The sequence below is a fragment of the Vespa velutina genome, chromosome 7, assembly GCF_912470025.1.
Source record: "Vespa velutina chromosome 7, iVesVel2.1, whole genome shotgun sequence".
NCBI classification, from domain to species: domain Eukaryota; kingdom Metazoa; phylum Arthropoda; class Insecta; order Hymenoptera; family Vespidae; genus Vespa; species Vespa velutina.
This window is the reverse complement of record NC_062194.1, coordinates 3,046,172-3,061,171: the sequence shown is the minus strand read 5'-3', so window position 1 is coordinate 3,061,171 and position 15,000 is coordinate 3,046,172. Positions and strand designations below refer to the sequence as shown.

The 15,000-nt window shown below is 41.1% G+C and overlaps 1 protein-coding gene across 30 annotated transcripts in view; it reads right to left on the bottom strand.

The window, feature by feature from the left end:
• Positions 1 to 15,000, bottom strand: part of LOC124950677 (forkhead box protein P2-like) — a 285,654-nt gene that overhangs the window by 108,465 nt on the left and 162,189 nt on the right. For 2 of the 30 annotated variants that reach the window (XM_047497729.1, XM_047497730.1), the window contains exon 3: positions 12,669 to 12,710. The exons of 27 other annotated variants lie outside the window; for them this stretch is intronic. The gene's annotated coding sequence lies outside the window, so the exon portion shown is untranslated. Of the gene's footprint in view, positions 1 to 12,626; positions 12,711 to 15,000 lie in introns of all 30 variants that reach the window. One more of the 30 variants, XM_047497728.1, reaches the window with a different exon arrangement.

Below are 15,000 nucleotides of genomic sequence, written 5' to 3'. Positions count from 1 at the left end.
CACGTGGATGAGGAAAAATGGAGGAAGTAAAAGAGTGAACCTTCTTGTTCTCCTCTTTCTCCGTGTCCTCTCTTTCTCTCCATCTAAATAATAAACGGTAGGATTTACCCTAGTCGGGTACGCGCGACGGTACATAAAAATACTTGAATCTGAGAAATTAGCGAGGTAACGGCCTGTCGTCCAGCTCGAAAGGGGTAAAGGAAGTGGATGGAATAGAGAAAGAGAAAGAGAGAGAGAGAGAGAGAGAGAGAGAGAGAGAGAGAATGAAAAAGGGTAGTGCAGTCTACAGTAGAGAAGGGTTCTACTCTCTCTCTTTCTCTCTGTCTCTCTCTTTCTACCGACGATGCTTCGTGGCGAGTGGCCGCCAGGAAAAAAGGGCCACCTAAAAGGGTTGAATTAATGTCGCGATAAATATATGATTTAAGGTGGAAACGTTTGCAACTCCGGCTAATTTTTTATCTCAGACCGCGACGCTCGTCGCGAAGAGGAGAAGGAGGTGGAGAACGTGGAGGAACGTTTTTTTTTCTTCTTTCTGTTTTTTTTTCTCCTCACCCCCCTCCCTCCCGCCTTTACCACTTTTTTTCTTCTTTCCTTTCTCTTTTTTTTTTCTTTTTTCTTTTTTCCTTTTTAGAACGGAGAAAGAGAGACCCGCTCAACGATATCTCCTCCAACGAGAGCGAGAGAGAGAGAGAGAGAGAGAGAGAGAAAGAGAGAAAAAGAGAGAAAGAGAGAGAAGGAGGAGAGGGGAAGAGAGGGGAAGAGAGCGTGCTTGGGTCGTGGAGAGGAGTTTGGGTCGTTCTAGAAGCAGAGAAGAGAAACGACGCGGACGAGAGGTGACGCAACGTCGGAGGCAGGTTCACCGAGGGAGGTGGGACGTGAGGGAGATGACCAACGATTATTTCTTTTTTCGGGTAATTTACTAGCGCCGAGAATTCGAGCGGACGCGTGCTTTTAAATAGTTCGCGCCGCCACTCCAAGGACTCCTCCTTTTTCACCGCGCGCTCCGCGTCGTTTTGCACCTTTTTTTTTCCTTTCCTCCTCCCAACCCCCACTCTCTTTCTCTCTTTCTCTCTCTCTCTCTCTCTCTCTCTCTCTCTCTCTCTCTTTCGCTTTCTTTCTCTTTCTCTTTTCATGGCCCTCATTACATATGATTCATAGAGCGAAATAGAGTTTATGTTCTAACGAAAATTATATAACATAGTTAGAATATTTAATATTAGTCTTTAAGTTATCGATGAAATTGATCGATCGATCAATTTCATTTCTATATGATCGATACGTTCGATTCAAATCGAAAATATCGATTATTCTGTTCAATCCTCAGATTATCGGTAGGATCAAATATCACGATTATGCGAGATGCTGAAATTACACGTGTTCGGTGAAACTACAAACGTTTGTCTCTTTCCAATTATCTGAATCCACGATGCTGACATCGAAGATTCAACCTGGTGACTCTTCGAGGAACATCCTTAGACTCTTTTTCGTATCAGCAGGGTGAAAGATAGATAGAGAGATAGATAGACAGAGAAAGAGAGAGAGAGAGAGAGAGAGAGAGAGAGAGAACAAGGAGTGAGTTCATACGTGACGACGACGACAACGATGATGTCGACGTACTGACATCCCTTATTTCTCTCTCGCGACATGGCGGGACAGTATAAGAGAGGGAAGAAAGAGTATGTGGAAAGAGAGAGAGAGCGATAGAAAGAGAGATAGGGAGGAAGGTTGGGTGGGAGGGAGGGAGGGAGGGTCACCCTCCGCAGGAAACGAAAGGCGCCACGACCGCTTAGGTTTCCGCAGCGTCGACGCTTTTTGGATTAACCGCCTGGACATTAGAATACGGAATTGATATATTATGGGCCATGGACCGTCCACCCTCTCCTCGCTAGTCCCCCACTTTTCCCTACCAACCTTCCTTTCAACCTCTCCCTTGCTCCTTATACAGCAAGTACACTTCCACCAGCAACGTTCGTTCTGGAAACGAACGAAACCGCTTCCTCGAGGCGACCTCACCCTTCCTTCCATCTTCCTTCTTTCCTTCCTTTCTTCCTTCCTCGAAAACCACCAGTCCATTTCTCTCTCTTTCTCTCTCTCTCTCTCTCTCTCTCTCTCTCTTTCTCTCTCGAACGTTCAAAAACCGCCCGGTTAGCGTGGATCCGTAAAAGAAGGAGTAGGGCGGTCGTCCGGTTACGCGCGTTCTTTAGGCATGACCGCTCGCCGTTCGCATCGTTCATCGTATTATCCGCCCTCGTAAAACACTCCTTTATAGATTCAACGTTAGGTTCCTAACGGCTAGCAACCCTGCCGCCAGCCAACGTCTTTCACCCCTTTTCCTTACCACCACCACCACCCAATGCCCGCCCGTCTTCCTATCCCTTATCCTTTCTTTTTATTTTCGTTACGCTTGTGCTTCGGAATCGGCGGTCGTCAGTTAATAGCGTGAAAACAGTTTTCTCGAAAAGTTGCATCCAAAAATTTCCTATCCCTTCCTTCCGTTCCTTTCTCTTTTAAATTCTTCTTCTTCTTCTTTCATTTCATTTCATTTCATTCAATCATTCATTCATTCATTCATTCATTCATTCATTCATTCATTCTTTTATTCATTCGTACGTTAAAAAACAGATCAGATGTTTTTAAATAAAAATTTTTTGATAAATAATATCGATACTACTTTAGAACGATTGAATTCATTGGATCGTTCGTTCTATTTTTTTTTTTTTTTTTTTTCTTTAAAAAACAAGATCTTCTTTCTCTTTCTTTCTTCGCGATTAACAAATAGAAATGTTTAATATTTAATCGAACAATAATTGAGAAAGTCTTTCTATTTTGGCACGATATTGATAAAGAAATGACATCAATGACGTCACGAAACGAAAAGTCGACGTCCTATCGATATCGTGGGTTGGAAAAAAAAAATATTCTAAAGACTCGTTAATGATAAAAGGGAAATGGTTGTGATCTTTCAACAACCCCTACTCCTATACCGATTCCCTCCTTCCTCCCCCGGACCTCCTCCCCGTAGATTCGAAGAACACGACTGTTCGGTAAAAAGAGGGATGTTCGGTCACGCTTATCGCGTTCGCGATCCTCTCTTCTCGCGTAGGTATATTTTTTTTTTCTCTCTCCTTTCCTCAGGCTGATTTATCGCATCGACGATTAAGGAGCTGCTGGTGGGGAGATGTGGCCTGGAAAGAAAGAAGAGAAAGAAAAAGAAGAAAAAGAAGAAGAAGAAGAAGAAGAAAAAAGAAGCCGTTCGACTCGGGTGAACGTTGATCGCGTAACCTCCCTCCCCCCCACCCTCATACTCTCTTCACCCCTCATCCCCAATCTGCCTTCCTATTCCTCCTTCTCTCTCCTCCACCTTTCTCGCCCTCCCCCACCACGTCTCCTCTCTCATCCTTTCTCCGTGTGTCCTTTTGCTCTCGAGGGTGGTTCGATCGGCTAATGGCCCTCTGGTAGGTATTAACATTGACGGAAAAGTCGGCACCGTTTATGCGAGCGTCGCGTTAATTTGGCTTTAAGAAGCAACCCTCCGGGTCTCTTGCCACCAGTAGTAGACTCACACTTCTTCGCGATGGCATCCTGCACCCCTCCTGCCCCTTTTCTCGAGCGTTCACACCGACGGTACTCTTGTTAGCATACTTATCATTGGCGCTCGTGGAATTAAGAGCGCACCAGCGGCAAGTTCTATCTAGGTGTCTTTTTCTTCTGTGAAACGACGACAGGGCCGCTGTTTTCAAGATGGTGGTGCGAAAGTGTAAAGAAGGAAAAGAAGGAGGAGGAGAAGGAGGAGAAGAAGCAGCAAAGTCTTAGAGTAGAGGGTAAAGAAAAAGACGTTATACAGGCTACGGGGAGGAATGGGGTGGGAGATGAGACTCGTTGGAAGGTGCCTGTGTTGGGTGGCCTGTTGATAATATCGCCACTGCCAGAGGGTAGGAAGGGTATTGCCTGGCGGACTATTGTCGGAATAATGTTGATTGGATTCAAGACCGAAGGCATTAATCTGCCTTCTTTTATTATGGGTTAGGAGGGACTGTATCAGACTACTACCGAACCTTTCTATTCCTTCTATTTCTTTTTTTTTTTCTTTTTTTTCCTTTCCTTCCTTTTCTTTTCTTTTCTTTTCTTTCTCTCTACTTTTCTCTCTTTCTATCTTACGACGTAACTCTCATTTTAAAGCGAGTACTATCGAAACTCCTCTCTGCCACTTGTCTTCGCTCCGCTTGAAAATCTCGAACGAGAGTAAGTAAGTAAGTAAGTAAGTAAGTAAGTAAGTAAGTAAGTAAATAGGTACTTTGAGCAAACAGCCAGAGCTGAGAGATTCTAACGAGAAGAAACGATCGAGACTGATAAAGTATCGCGAGGCCAATCGAAAAATCGTATCCCTTGCTAGTTCGACTTGGGAGAAAAGTGAGAGAACGGTCGTTCATCACTCTTCGTCAGAGTCCCGCCACAAATCCAAAATGGACGTAAGATCTAAACGCGTTTCAACGAAAAAGGGGATGGAAAGATCTGGTGGACGAGTTCGAAGGTGTATCGCGAAAAAAGTCATGGACAATGGCTACATTTTTTTCTTTTCTCTCTCTCTCTCTCTCTCTCTCTCTCTCTCTCTCTCTTTTTATCTATCCGTTTGTCGGTCTCTTTCTTTTTTTCTATCTTTCTTTCTCTTGCTGAACGTAGACAGAAGAACTATCTCGTTGGTAAGGGGAGTAAGAGGGGTTCTCCAGATGGATGATCGTAAGTGGTGGACAAGTCCGATAAGGGTGAGAGAGTAGGAGGACAGGTCGCTGGGGGGTGTCGCATTGAGACACGAAAGAAGAAGGGCGAGGTGAGTAGGGTTTGGCGCAACCCGAAGAATGGACCTCTTTGTTTAGCCGTTTATGGTGGAAGAGATTTAGCCGGATTGTCGGCGAGCGATAGGCCAGTACTGAACTGAAAGAAGAGGGTAAAGAGGGGTGAAACGAATAAGCAGAGGAATTCGTGAAATTCTTTCTCTCTTTCTCCCCCCCCCCTCTCTCTCTCTCTCTTTCTCTTTTTCTCTTTCTCTACCAAACGATACGTACGACTTCCTTGACTTCTACTTTTTTCTCTACTTTTTTCCTTTTCTCTAACCTTCACTTTCTCTCTCTCTCTCTCTCTTTTTCCTATCTCTTCATCTCTCTTTCTCATACTCTTTCTCAATCCTCTCGAACGTTATACCGGATCCACCGAAGAAGATTCGCTACGCTTACGAGCGCTGACCCCTTACAATGGCCGAGCATTAGCTGACAACAGAGGTGTGGACACCGGACGCCCTCCTAAACGCCCGCACTCTGCTACTACCCTTCGATCGTCTTCGTAAGACCGAAACGTTTCGCATTTATTGCCGTCGGATCGCCGGGATCTAAATAAAATCTCGGACGTTCCTTCGGATAAGGTTCTTCCATCGGTATATGTATGTACATGTGTATGTGCATGTATATATATATATATATATATATATATATATATATATATAAGTATATGTACATAAGTGAACGAGCAAATCTTTTTCTTGGTCGTTAATGGGCTCGTACTATATATCATCGAAAAATTATATTTAATTTTTTTTATCCTTTCTTTGGATATATAAATAAATCCGTTAAATAACGATTAATATAAATGACAAAGAGATATTAATATGAAGGACAAAGCCGATCCTCGTCGTTTGTTTACGAAATAACGATTAACTAAAGGTGGATTGGCATTGGCTCAAAGAAAACTCGCCATTAACGTTTCTACCAGAAATCCTTCGGACAATTCGGAAACTAAGCGGTTGATACGCTCCTACGGAGTACGGTTATGCGATAATGAGCTAATGTGTGTGCGTACCTATGTGTAATAGGATTACCGCGAAATCTCTTGTAATTGGCCGGAGAAAAGGTGAGCTCGGTTTTGCTAATGTCTTCCACCTAAAAGGTAACTTCGTACGTTTCACAATTAAGCCTTAAGAGGTTTATTGGGTTTCGCAGTCATACGGAGATATTACGAACGTTTTCTCCTTTGAATTTATGAGTTGGTAATCAATGATCCATCAAAAAAAAAAAAAAATCATAATAATAAATTAATAATAATAATACATTCTAATAATAGTAACAATAATAATAATAATAATAATAATAATAATAATAATAATAATAAATAAAAAAAGATGTAGGATCTCTATCTATCTCTCTTTTCCTTTCCCCATGGACATCTTTATAAATTCAATGTGAATTTAGTTCGAGGCCATGGATCACGGCTCCAGCATGCGGCCTTTTCACGTTCGGATTAGGGACGAAGTTGCAATTCACTTCGATATATTTACTGTGAGAACGGTCAGCCTTTGCGGTCTGTACCCATCGAAGTATAGATGGACACCGACCATCGACTAACGTTTTTTTTTTCATTTTCTTTTTCTTCTTCTTCTTTTTTTTCTTCCTTTACCTTTTAGAGTAAATAAGGAGCAGAAAACCCTACCGAAATATATGTATGTATACATGTACCTATGTATGTATGCATGTACGTACGATGTATCTATGCACGTATCACATTTACACACATTTATTTTCTGCTCGTAACACACGCACGTTCGCACATTTGCGATCCAGGCCTTGCGATCTCTTCCTTCTTCGGGATCCCTGCGGTTCCTCGCGTGATTTATGGACTTCCGAGTTTCTTCGACTCGCAACTTTATCCCAAAACCCTCGGCCACGATCTTCCATGCTCGAAGAAACGACGAGTTTCTCGCGTGACATCGTTTTACGTTGATACACAAGAGAGATAGAGAAATAGAAAAATACAAAGAGAATGAGAGAGAGAGAGAGAGAGATAGAGAGAGGTATTTTTATATCTATCAAAAAATTTCATTCGAGAATTATATCGATTTTATATTAATTCTTCGCTATATCTATATTGTTAATTAAATATACAAACTACTTGTTACATACATTATATATATATATATATATATATATATATATATATATATATAATTAAATTTACGAATCATTTTGGGAATAATTATTTAAACCTATAGATCCTTCGTATCAGTATATAAAAGATATAGGAGTCTATATTCTCTCTGTAAAAGTTTTTCGAAAGTACCAAAGAGGAATATTCCTCAAGGGTGCTCGGCCGTGTAGTGTCAATGAATAAAAATTTGCGGCGAGGGTGGAGGTCCTTTGGCGTTTGATGCCGAATTTAAAGCTTTATCCTCCTCCTCGCCATCATTTCCTCTTACCCTAACCACCACCACCACCACCACCACCACCACCACCACCACCATCACCACCACCATCACCACCACCACCACCATCACCATCACCATCACTATTCCCATCAATATCACTACCACCAACACCAACACCACTACGAATGACATTACTTTATACTGCAATAGCGCAGGACCTTCTTAAACGCGAGCAGTCACAAGGATCACAATCAACGTGGTCGCTGTAAGTCGCACTTATTCTCGCCTGACTGGCCGCAACCCCCATCGTAACGGAGCCACCCCTTACAACTTTCTATCCTACTCTTTCTTCCTCTCTCTTTTTTTCTTTCTTTTTCACACACACACACACACACACACACACATACATACACAGCCATACGCTCACTACTTTCCGTTGTGTCACGAAATAAGATGGTTTCGTCACAGGATCATTATGCCACGCCTTAAGTCGAGCTAATATGTCCTCGTTGATTCCACGCAGCAGTTCCTTCTTATTTTTCTTCTTCTCTTTTTCTCACGAATCGTTAGTCGACACGTTACCTTCTCTCTCTCTCTCTCTCTCTCTCTCTCTCTCTCTATCTCTCTCTCTCTTTCTCTCTTTCTCTCTCTTTTCTCTAGTTCCCTTCCAACCTTCTTCCTTCATCACACTCCTCCTCCCTTTACTCTTTCGTCCCATTCTACCACTAACGGTGTTACCCTAACCTACCATCCATTCTCTCATCCCTCCTACATCGAGAGTCTTATATACCCTAACGTTTAAATGTTATACGTCGCGAACGAGCCAGAAGCCGCGCACACACTCCGACATAGACAATTTAATGCCGTTTTATATAAATTATACATCGGCTCGTTCGTGAAGTCTCGCGAGAAACGAGACGAGCCGAGCCGAGCCAAGCCGAGCCGATTACCCTGTCGGCCTGAATCCAACCTTACTTTTCTACCATTCATTTAATTCGTTCTCGTCTACCGCAAAGGTATTCATCTTATAGAGATATTTTGTCTGGGTAACGTTTATTATCATTACCTTTTTTTTGTTCCTTCTTTTGTTCCTTTTTTTTTTGTTTCTTTTTCTTCTTTTTTCTCCTTCGTTCTTTCTCTTCTCCCTTTGACGACAATATCGCAATTATACAACGTTAACAATATTTTCTTTAATTCTTCTCTTTTTCCTGGTCTTTTCTTTTTCTTTTTTTTTTTTTTTTTTTTTTTTTTTTTTTTTAAAAATTAGAATCGTCTTGTTTGCGTAATAAATGTGATCACATCGAAGGGATCGAATGAGAAAGTTACGAGTTTATGGCCACGAAAATATTTTAAGAATTAACATCGATAAGGAAAGAATTTAAGAATAAAAGAAAGAGATCTAGATTTCAAAGTTCGATATATCGAAGGTACAGTTCGAGATCCGTTTCTTTTTTTTTTTTTTTTTTTTTCATTTCGAAGGAGAACTCGATATAATCGAGTCTCAGCACTCTACGAGTGCGACCCTTAAATCGTCGCGACGAAAAGGGATTATTGCGTTAGGCAACGACTACGAGATGTCGCCTAAAGGAGAGAATTATTTTTGATTTTCCGCTTTAATCCCTTCAAAGGGCCCTTCGATCTTAATCCCTTTTTCCGGCGTAACGACCAACTGCTTTATGCGTCTTTATGAATACATCGTGAAAGAAGAATTAAACTTTTCCTAAAATTAAGCTTTTTCTCTTTCCTGTCTCTCTCTCTCTCTTTCTTTCTCTCTCTTTTTCTCTTTCTTTATCTCTGTCTCTATCTATCTATTTGTCTATCTTTCTTTTTCTTACATATAATTTCACGAGATCAACAGCAAAAGCGTTGCGTCACCTTCGAATTACCTTCCCACTATATATATATATACGTATATATACATACATATATATATATATATATATATATATATATGTATATGTATATATCTAAAAAGATATAACCCAGGCAACCATGGAAGAAGATCCCTGAAACGTCGTATGAATAATAGTCTCGAGTAAAATGAGAAGATAGTGAAGGCGAACGTAGAGGTTAAAGTTCGACGAAGGTGACTACCATCACCCCTCTTAGTATCATTCCTCTCTTTCTCTCTCGTACATACTCAGTACGCATCCAATCGTTTCCTTATTACGATACCGATACGTTATTCTTATAATGTGGCCCTTTCATGGGGGTGCGATGTTTGGAGGGTGGTTGCGTTTTCGGGACACCCTTTTCGTCCTTGGAAAAAGCTACGTACGATGCCATGTAAGAAGGGTGCAAAAGAGAAAAAGAGAGAGAAAGAGAGAGAGAGAGAGAAAGAGAGAGAGAGAAAGAGAGAAAAGAGACATCCAAGAGCGAGACTATCGATTTCGGGATCAGGCAGCAATTTTTCAAGCCTATGGCGAATAATTACCGAATCCTTCCCCCATCGAGCACCCTTCCCTTCATCACCACCACCACTATCACTACCAACATCTATTATTACTACCACTACCATCTTTTCACTACCACTTTCATAAATGTCGACACGCGGCTTCCATCGCGTTACGGTACGTCAATGAAAAATGTGCTTCGAATAGTTCGCAAGCGTGATTAACGATTCCGATGCTTACTTCTTCTTCTTCTTCTTCTTCTTCTTCTTCTTTTTTTTTTGCTTCTTCTTTTTCTTATTACTCCTCTATTTCTCTCATCCTTCTTTTATTCGTTATTCCTTCGGAAACTCGAGGGTGCGCTATGGGTTATGTAAGATCGTTCGGAATTTCGTAGGATATCGTAATTTTCACATTAAAATATCTTTCATAGCTTTAAAAATTCAACTAAAACATTTATACTCTGACATATCATTAATATTGTTCGTATATAATTATTATCATATTATACGAGCGATGGACTTATTATTATAGATAAAAAATAATAATAATAAATGATTAAATAAATAATTTCTACTCCCTCTCCACCCCCCTCTCTCTCTCTCTCTCTCTCTCTCTCTCTGTCGGTTGTTCATGAACGAACGAAAATTCAAATCTTTCGACTTGGATCTAATCTGTTAAGGAGGATACACAAAGAAAAAGGGATAGAGAAAAAGATAAAGAAAAAGAGGAAAAAGAAGAAGAAGAAGAAAAAGAAGAAGAAGAAAAGAAGTGTAGAAAAAGAAAAAAAAAAAAAGGAAAAGAAAAGAATTGAAGCGCGAAAGAAGAAAAATCCAAACGGACGAGTCGGAGGACGAATACTCGAGAGGAATTTCTAAGAAGGAGAGGGAGGAGTTAGAACGGTGGTAGGGGGCGATACACGTCGGCGTAGTAAGTTTCCTGGAAGAAAGTCGTAGTCGGGAACGGCGAGGGATCACCCTACGGCGGCGGGTGGGTGGATAGAACTGGAGGAGAAGGAAGGGGATTCTCGGGCTGACTCCGGGATACCTTCATCTGCGGATTACTTATGCACGAGCTGCTGCGACTCATTTCATTGCAACGGAGCCAAGACTTCGCGAGCCGAGCCGAGTCGAGCCAAGCCGACGGAAAAATGTTTCTATTTAGCTCGCTTAAGCTCTTTATTAAAGGTTCGCTTCTTCCAAGTAGACTAGAGAAAGGGAAAGAGAAAAGAGAGAGAGAGAGAGAGAGAATATTCTATAGTAAAACGAGATGGAGTGACTCGCAAGAGCTGCGTTTGAGTAAAAAGAAGATTGTGGTCCTTTCATGATCTCTCTTTCTCTCTCTCTCTCTCTCTCTCTCTCTTTCTTTCTTTCTTTCTTTCTTTTTGTAGTCTTCTCCTTCTATTTTGTTTCTTTTTCAAAAATCTTCAAGGTTCTTCTATAAGATATAACTATACATACATCTATCTTTCTCTTATTCTATGTCTTTCTCTCTCTCGGAAAATTTTAGGTTCTCCTTTTATCGGTATCCGTCTATCTCTGGACTCTCGCGAAATCCTTCGAGAGGGTGGAGGAAATTGCGTCAATTACCCGCTGATTTCGGCATTTGATCCGCGTGGATTACGCTCCGCCACGAATGCTGATCCCTTCTTTCGTTTATTGAGCGACGTTTCGAAAATGGCACGAGTCGGTGAGAGAGAGAGAGAGAGAAAGAGAGAGAGAGAGAGAGAGAGAGAGAAAGAGAATTCTTGGATACAATCATCCCCGTTTCATTCTCGCCTTTTTCCGTTTTCTCAATCGTTCGAAACATACTCGATCATGAGAAATAAGAGAGAGAGAGAGAGAGAGAGAGAGAGAGAGAGAGAAACGAGTAGGTATGAAATTGGTAGGATTAATAAATCTCTAAAGATATGCTGATCGTTATCTAGTAAATCGAAAAATGTATGTCCTTGCGAAATCCACGATTTCGTACTACGTAAATCGAGTGTGCGTATATAACTATCTGTGAGATACAAGAAAAGTAGAAAAGGGGGATGGAGATATAGAAAGAGAAAAGGGAAAGGAGAAAAAAGATATATATATATATATATATATATATATATATAACTTTGAAATCCTCTCTCCAATGCGGCACTCGGCATAACGAATAACCTTTCTTCTTTCGTTTCTCTCTCTCTCTCTCTCTCTCTCTCTCTCTCTCTCTCTCTCTCTCTCTCTCTCTCTCGATAGTCTTTCGCGGTCGATTGTTTCTCTCATCGAGAGGGTCGCCTCCTACTGAAGGAGCTAAGGGACGACGGTTGCAAATAATTCCAAGGCGTTATTCGATGGCATATTTTCGATTATCGGCCAACGAAGCGTAATCTCGACGGTAAATGGAGGATTGTCTCTGTATAGAGGAAGATGAGGTAGTTCTACGGGCTCGTTCGTAGGACATCGAGGAGGAAGTGAAGAAGTAGAAGGAGAATGAGGTTGAGGATGAGGATGAGGATGAAGACGAGAGACGCGAGATAAAGAGAGAGAAGGATTTCGAGGGGTTGCCGTACGGCGGCAATAGGGGGGAAGGGGTAGTGGGGTTGGGTATAGCCACCAGCGGCTCTTTAAAAGAAAGCGGGATAAACAGACAGTTCGAGGAGAAGGGAGGGAGGAAATGTAAATTTCCAGCGAACTGGAAGGACGAGAAAAGAATAAGGGCTCGAACAACGTGGGTATATTGAGTGAGCGCGAGCGGCCCCTTCTTCAGCCTCCTTTTTACACCCCCTACTTCTATCTTTCTCTCTCTTTCTCTCTCTCTCTCTCTTTCTCTTAGTCTCGTTTCTACCTCTCCTCCTTCGGCGCCCTTTCCTCCTTTAAATTTCATGTGCCAATTGTGCGCGATTGTCTTTTACTCCGGTTTCTCTCTCACTCACTCTCTCTCTCTCTCTCTCTCTCTCTTCTTTTTCCGCGGCGTCGGCTCTCAAAGTTGAAATTCTTTGTGGGGCAGTTTTTTTATCGTGCAAACCCACCCACCCCATCCACCCACCCACCCTTCGCTCCCTTTTCTTGACTCACCGCCCTCCATTTCCAATACTTATTTCTCAAATCGTCCCGTACCGCCACGTGATCCTCGGTCCTTTAAGACGCACGCTTTGATCGCTGTGTAAAAAAAGAAAGAAAAAAAAAATAAAAGAAAGAAAAAAAGAAGAATAAAAAATATAAGAAGACAAAAAAATAGCATCAAGCAAAAAAAGAAAAAAAAAAAGGTCGTCTCTCGCTTATATATCTTAATCCGACCTTGTTTGAGAGTAAAAAAAAAAAAAAAAAAAAAAAGAAAAAGAAAAAATAAATGCTGATAGCGAATAAAAACGTCACGGCCAAGAAACAAGAACCTAAGGACAACGGATGAACGGACGAAGTAGTGGCAACTAGAGAGACGAGAAGCTCGTATGCTCGAAAGACGACACGATCTGCTCTATTGAGTTTCACGCTTACCTCGGTGATTTCGGTCATCTCCTTGAAACATCTTCGACGAACTTCGAATCTATCGAGTATCATTCTCACGTTCAAACGAAATTCCACGAATTAAAGGGGGGATCACGAATAAAGATTTAAATATTATTTCGATACGTCATTATTTTATCCCGAACACGTTATACTATTTCTCTGGACCATCGTGTCTCGTTTTAAATTGGCACTCACCCATATTCGCTAGCACATATTCACGGAAGGTTTATGATTCATTATTGTCGGTATATAAGAATAACTATTACAATACCAAGAGACGGACTACTTGTATTATTCATTCTATCTAATAAATGAATCTTAATTATTCGACCGACAATAATTTATGATCGCATTTAATCGTTCTTATCAAATCTTTGACATATCATTTTGTATATATCTTAATTATACATATATATATATATATATATATATCACATTAAAATTAAATTTATACAACTCGTTCTTCATTTTTATATCAAGAAAGAAGAAATCCGACAAGTAAAGATGAAGAAGCACGCAGCTTCGTAACAAAGTTAAGGGTGTCTTATGGAAAAGAAGAAAAAAGAAGAAAAAAGAGAAAGAGAGAGAAAGAGAGAGAGAGAGAGAGAGAGAGAGCAAATATTCAAAGTTTCACGAACACCGGCGGCTTATTCGATGGAAATGAATCAAAGGTCACAGAGACGTGGCGATCATGTGAAACGTCTCGTCGTCCTTCGGACACGTCGTACGACATCGAACCTGACAAGACCGAAAAGGGATGCGAATAGACGGCCGCGGAATGATATTCCAAGGGATGAAGAGAGAAAGATAAAAAGAAAGAAAGAGAGACATAGTGCTTCGTAAAATAGTAGAAGGATGCATAGAGGGCAGAGTCACATCTTCGTGGTCCTGTAGGACAGATAAAGTGAAAGATTCTTTCTCACTCACGGAGTATATGAGTAAGAGTAAGAGTAAGAGTAAGAGTAAGAATAAGAGTAAGAGTGAGTGAGTGAGAGAAAGAGAGAGAGAGAGAGAGGGTGTCTCGCGTGACAAGAAGGGGATGGTCGAAAGGAGAAGAAGAACCACGAACGGTCACCCTACGTGCCGGGAATTCCTTGTGCGAGCGAAAGCAAGTACTTCGAGTCTGTCTCGAAGATTGCAAAGGGGAAAGAGAAAGAGAGAGGGAGAGAGAAAAAGAAAGAGAGAGAGAGAGAGAGAGAGAGAGAGAGAATAGACGGTAAGCGAGAGCAACAGTCGCTGAATAAACACAAAGTCCGGTTAAAGTCGTAATAAATGTCTCCTCCCTTCCGATCTCTTCTTCCTCTCGACACGCATATATACGTACAAACTTACGCAACTGATACATACACATATAGGAGCGCGCGCGCTCGCCCATGTACATGTACATGTGTACGTGCACATACACACACGTATATATATATATATATATATATATATATATACACATGCATACAGAAACAGACAGACACAGATACAAACAGTAAAGTCTCGTTCGTTCGCGCGAGTCTATCCGTCCGTCTTCCTCCATCCGTCTTTCCTTCTCCGGCATTTTCTCTCTACTGGCGCCCGCTCTGCTTACTTTCCTTTCTTTCCCGGAGACAAACGGTATTGAGGGTGAAAATTGACGGCTTTATCGTGCCGTTTCTCTCTTTACGTTCTTCAGAAAAGAAAAGGAGAGAAGAGATATGAGAGAGAGAGAAAATTTTCAGAGAAACTATATACATATATCTCTTTCTCTTTCTCTTTCACTTGTTCTTCTTGTTCTTCTTCTTTTTCTTTTTCCATGAATCTCGATCGAAATGTAAGCGTTCGTTATATGATTTTATTATACCATACCAACGATTACTTATCTTCTAACATGAAACAACATATGTACATATGTTCGAGGAAAAATCGATTTTCGTTCGAGTTTCGATGATACTTACATCTATATATGTATATA